At 41.1% G+C, this 6,051-nt stretch overlaps 1 pseudogene; it reads right to left on the bottom strand.

Annotated features, from left to right (window-relative positions):
• Positions 1-3,804: 3,804 nt before the first annotated feature.
• On the bottom strand, positions 3,805-3,904 carry LOC127076900 (uncharacterized; annotated as a pseudogene).
• Between the last annotated feature and the right edge of the window lie 2,147 nt (positions 3,905-6,051).

The raw sequence follows: 6,051 nt of genomic DNA, 5'->3' as shown, positions 1-6,051 counted from the left end.
CTTTGATAGAGAGGAAATTGATTACTTCACGAGACCCACCGGCTATACCTACCAACCCTCAGTGGTGGTATAAGCCCGAATTACACTGTGTTTATCATTCTGGTGCTCCCGGACATGACGTGGAAAACTGCTACCCATTGAAGACCAAGGTTCAGGACCTTGTGATATGTGGTATTCTGTGTTTCGAGGACGTAGGTCCTAATGTGAAGAAGAACCCATTGCCCGAGCATGGGAAATCCTCTGTCAATATGGTCCAGGGCTGCCCTGGTAAATACAAAGTCAAATATGTCAGCCATATTCGACAATCTCTGGTCGAGATGCATAGACTGCTGTGTGAGTACAGTCATTACGAGCACGACCATGACAGATGCCGAGTTTGCACTATCAATCGAAGAGGATGTCGCCAAGTCCGCAAAGACATTCAAGAAATGCTGGATGAAGGAGTCATTGAGATACTTCAGAATAGAAATATTGGCGAAGATGCTGATGAAGTCAATGTAATATCTCTAGTATTTCAGATCCCTGAGCCTGTTGTCATCAGGTACGATGGTAGCAAGCAAAAGGCTTCTCCTTCTTTGATCATCAAACCGGCTGGCCCTGTGCCATACTCTTCCGAGAAGGCGGTCCCCTATCGCTATAATGCTGTGGCATTGGAGGATGGGAAGGAGGTGCCCCTGCCCTCTACCTCTGTTGTTAATATTGCCGACGTCAGCGGCCTGACCCGTAGTGGTCGTGTTTTCTCGGCTCCGCCGAAACCCCAAGCTGATGTTCGAAGGGCTGATGTTGCCGACTATGCTGAACGTCCAGTTGGGACTGTTGTGAATGCTCCGAATCTGGCACTTGTTGCTAGAAAACCTGCCACCGCTGTAAGAACTCCTGTCTCTGCTGGCCAAAATGGCAATACGAAAGAAGATTGTGTTGAGATGCTAAGGCTCATCAAAAGGAGTGAGTACAACATTGTAGATCAGCTTCTACAGACGCCATCCAAGATCTCTGTTTTATCCTTGCTGATGAATTCAGAACCACACCGAGAAGCTCTGCAGAAGGTGTTGGATGTAGCGTATGTAGATCATGACGTTACAATAGAGCAATTCGACAGTATTGTTGCAAACATAACCGCTTGTAACAACTTGAGTTTTTGTGATGCTGATCTCCCCGAGGAGGGAAGAGACCACAACCTGGCACTACACATTTCTATGAGTTGCAAAGATGATGCCATGTCCAATGTGCTGGTGGACACTGGGTCATCATTGAATGTGTTGCCAAAGACCACTCTTGCTAAATTGTCATATTAGGGGCCTCCCATGAGGCAGAGTGGAGTGGTAGTGAAAGCTTTCGATGGGTCCCGTAAAACTGTGATTGGAGAGGTTGAGCTCCCAGTCAAGATTGGACCAAGTGATTTCCAGATCACTGATAACATGAAATTATATCATATTTTAGGACTTAATTCAATTAAATTTTATCATTATTTATTTCAGTTCACTTCATTTTATTAGATATTACGCGGTATTTTCTTCCTATTTGTCTCAGGTGGCTTATTTTGAAGCACAAGTAAAAATGGAAGAAAAGGAGGTGAAAAAAGGAGAGAAAATGAATCAAATATCAAAGCCCAGCCCAAAGTACAAGAACACAGGTGCTGTGCCTGTGACGGACGTCACAGAGGCTGTGACGAGCGTCACGCCTTGCACACTCCTGTGACGAACGTCACACATGGTGTGACGAACGTCACACCATTCCCCTACATTTTTGGCACAAGGAACGCTTCAGAGACGTTGAGGGAGAGTTGAAGCCGATATCCACGCCTAAGTACTTTGCACGTTGAAGACCTTTGGAAGCGGAAGCAGTTACTCAAGGCACCAATATAAATAGCCACTTTCCAAACCTAAAAGGGTCGACGCTTTTTCCATATTTTTCTTTTGCCGTTTTCGCTTTTGCCTTTTTCTCTTCCAGCAACTTAAGCATTATTTTTACAGCATTGCTTTTACGAGTTTTACACTATTTCCCTTGCAATTTCCTATTTCCTTTTTAGCATTTAGTTAATTCTTTTCGCACAATAGTTTCTACACCGGAAACTATTGTGTACCTTTTTATCGGATCTAACCTTACGTTAGAATCCAGTTTTTTATTTCCTTCGTTTTAAATTGTTGTTTAATTGAAGAATCCAAGAACAAATCCTACCGGCTTGTGGTGGAGTGTTCAAGACTACTGTTTAACTTATTCAGGTTCTTTAATTATTATTTAATGCTTTGTTTTATTATTTATTTATATTATCTGCCTGGGATGAGTCTGTTTATGCATGATAAGTATTTTAGTTTGTTTAGCATGTCTGGCTAATTCGCTTAGATATCGGTATGTAAAGTAAGCGGAATAAGGGATCAGAACTAAGTCGGTTTAACTAAATTTAAAATTAAAATCACTCTTTTTACGGTCTCAATTTACAGGTTTAATAACAAAGGTTTTACGAAAGTAAAAGACATAAAGAAGTTAAAATCAATAGAGCGAGAGTTTGAGGTTTTAACTGGACAGTGTAAATTAGACATTAATTCTAGATCAGGGCGAGAGCAAGTTTTAGAGTTAATTAAATTCCGATCTTTTCCAAAAAGTATTTTTAAAGATTGAATGTGAGGACGAGAGTTAAGCATTCGAATTTAATTATATAACCTAAGTCAACAGAGCGAGAGTTTGAGATAAGGGTATTTAAACGGTCAGTGTTTTCTTGAAAAGAGTTTCTATGGATTGTATTGCTTTCAAAAAATGGTTTTTTGACTTAATTATAAGTGACAGCTACATTAACATAAAATCATGGTTTATCCAACAGAGCGAGAGTTTGAGATAAAACTTTTAATCAATAAAGTCAACTGAAAAGATTTATTTTAAAATCAAGAGACCGACAAAGGATTGATTCCCTAATTACGACGAACTACATACCGATATCCGCTTTATTAATATTTAATCTAGATCTTAGTTTAGTTTTTAGCTTTTCCCCAAACAATCAAACATTATCCACTTTAGCTTTACGAAGTAACCTTAGATAACGGTATATCGATTCATAAGTCCCTGTGGGATCGATATCTTTTAAAACTACGCGATAGAACTGTGCACTTGCAGTTTGTACCCCATTCTCGACTCACAAAGTCGAGCGATCAAGTTTTTGGCGCCGTTGCCGGGGACTTTTATTTAATCGATATCGTAACTCTTCCGTTACGCTGTAGAGACTAAGGTTTCTTTTTCTTCTATTCTTTCTTTCGTTGATTTGTATGCCACGCACTCGCTCACAAGGCGAACCGCTCTATTTACGAATCAACGATATCGAACTATATCTCCGAGTCTTACGACGAATCCGGGAATATCGTGCTGCAAACAATCTCCCTCCTGTAGAATTTCCTGATTTCAAAAACATCTTTCCTTCGATAACCGAGATGGCAGAACCAGCTCGTGCTCTTAGAGATTACGCCGCTCCATCACAAGATGAGCCGCATTCAAGTATTGCTCCACCCGCAATCGAAGCAAACAACTTTGAACTTAAACCTTCGCTGTTGCAGGCTGTGCAACAAAACCAATTCTCTGGAAATCCTACCGAGGATCCAAACCTTCATTTATCCGTATTTGTCCAATACGCTGATACTGTTAAGGCTAATGGTGTCACTTCAGAGGCAATTCGACTTCGTCTTTTTCCTTTCTCATTAAGAGATAGCGCTAGAAGATGGCTTCAGTCTCTCCCTTCCAACTCTGTCACCACATGGAACGAGTTGAAGAAAGTTTTTCTTGCCCGATACTTTCCGCCAAGCAAAACAGCTATGTTAAGAACCCAGATAAACGGATTTAAACAGAAAGACAACGAGTCTCTTTTCGAAGCATGGGAAAGATACAAAGACATGATGAGACTTTGCCCACACCATGGTTTGGAAGACTGGTTAGTAATTCACACATTTTATAATGGTCTCTTGTACAACACAAGGTTAACAATAGACGCCGCTGCAGGTGATGCATTAATGAACAAACCTTATGCTGATGCTTACCAGCTTATCGAGAGCATGGCCCAAAACCACTATCAGTGGGGAACCGAACGAACAATGGTGGAAAAACCTCAAACGAAAACTGGCATGTACGAGATAAGTAACCTTGATCACGTCAATGCAAAAGTGGACGCTCTGGTCCAGAAAATTGAAAGTTTAAATGTATCACCTCCAGCCGCCGTGGCTGCTGTAACTCAGAATTGCGAGGTCTGTGGAATCCAAGGTCACACTCCTACGGATTGTCAACTCTTGACAGGAATCCAAGCAGAGCAAGTGAACTATGCTCAAGGAAGCCCCTACTCGCATACCTATAACTCAAATTGGAAGAACCATCCAAACTTTTCATATAAAAGTAATAATGCTTTGTACGCACCTGGACAATCTCCAAATCAAGCCCCAGCTATACCTCCGGGATATCAGAAACCGAACCCATCCATGCCTAACAATAACGCCCCTAGGAAATCCAACTTGGAAATCATGATGGAAAACTTTATAGCTTCCCAACAACAAACCAATAAAGATTTCTTAAACCAGAATGTACACACTGGCGAACAACTTAAACAACTAGCAAGCAAAGTAGATGCCCTGGCTACCCATAACAAAATACTGGAAACACAAATATCACAAGTAGCTCAACAACAAGCGCCTACTGCTGCCCCAACTGGTACATTCCCTGGACAGCCCCAACCTAACCCGAGAAGCCACGCTCATGCAATCATATTAAGAAGTGGAACGGAAGTGGAAGGACCGTCTGATCCAAGGATAGAAAACCAAAACCCTAAAAGATCAACTGAGGAAAGTGAACCTAAGGAAAAGGAAGAGAGTAATAAGGAAACCATAGAAAAGAAGGAACCTTATGTACCTCCACCACCTTATAAACCACCTATCCCTTACCCTCAAAGGCTGGTTAAAACCAAAGATGCGGGCCAATTTAGAAAATTTGTTGATCTCCTTAAACAATTAAACGTTACAATTCCGTTCACCGAAGCTATTACGCAGATGCCCTCATATGCCAAATTCTTAAAAGAAATTCTTTCTAATAAGAGGAAACTTGAAGATAGCGAAACCGTTACACTCCCTGCCGAATGTAGCGCTATAATCCAAAACATGCCTCCTAAACTCAAGGATCCGGGTAGTTTCTCTATACCCTGTCACATAGGAAAATTTGTCATCGACAAAGCCTTATGCGATTTAGGAGCCGGAATTAGCGTTATGCCTTTATCCATATGTAAGAAACTGGAAATGGGAGAATTAAGACCAACCAAAATGTCTGTGCAACTAGCAGATCGCTCCATAAAATATCCTGTAGGAATTCTTGAAAACGTTCCCGTACGCATAGGTCAATTCTACATTCCAACTGATTTTACAATTATGGACATTAGAGAAGATGATATTACACCCATTATACTGGGAAGACCGTTCTTAGCAACTGCCGGTGCAATCATAGACGTAAAACGAGGGCGACTCACCTTCGAAGTAGGTGAAGAGAAAATTGAGTTCATTCTTTCCCAATTCTTGAAAGCACCTGCAATAGAAGATACATGTTACTTCATGGATATCATCGATGAATGCATAAAAGAAGCAGAGTTAGTAGAAGACAAATCATCTGACTACCTTGTAGAAGACAGATCTAACCAATGTTTAGCAATAACACCGGACCCTACGCAATGTCTTAACAAACCAACCCTTGACCTGAAAACACTTCCCAAAAATCTGAGATACGAATTCCTAGACTTAGAACTTGGACGACCTGTGATAGTTAATGCAGACCTAGGAAGACTCGAAACAGAAAAACTCCTACATATCTTAAGAAAGTACCCAACCGCACTAGGTTACCACATCACCGATCTTAAAGGAATAAGTCCTTCTATTTGTATGCACCGCATCATGCTAGAAGAAGATTGTAAAACCTCTAGGGAACACCAGAGGAGACTAAATCCGATCCTGAGTGAGGTAGTAAAGAAGGAAATAACCAAGTTATTAGAAGCAGGCATTATATATCCTATATCTGATAGCAAATGGGTTAGTCCTGTAC

This window comes from Lathyrus oleraceus, chromosome 4, assembly GCF_024323335.1.
Source record: "Lathyrus oleraceus cultivar Zhongwan6 chromosome 4, CAAS_Psat_ZW6_1.0, whole genome shotgun sequence".
In the NCBI taxonomy this organism is placed as follows: domain Eukaryota; kingdom Viridiplantae; phylum Streptophyta; class Magnoliopsida; order Fabales; family Fabaceae; genus Lathyrus; species Lathyrus oleraceus.
Note: the sequence above shows the minus strand (reverse complement) of the source record. Positions and strands in the feature narration are given on the sequence as shown.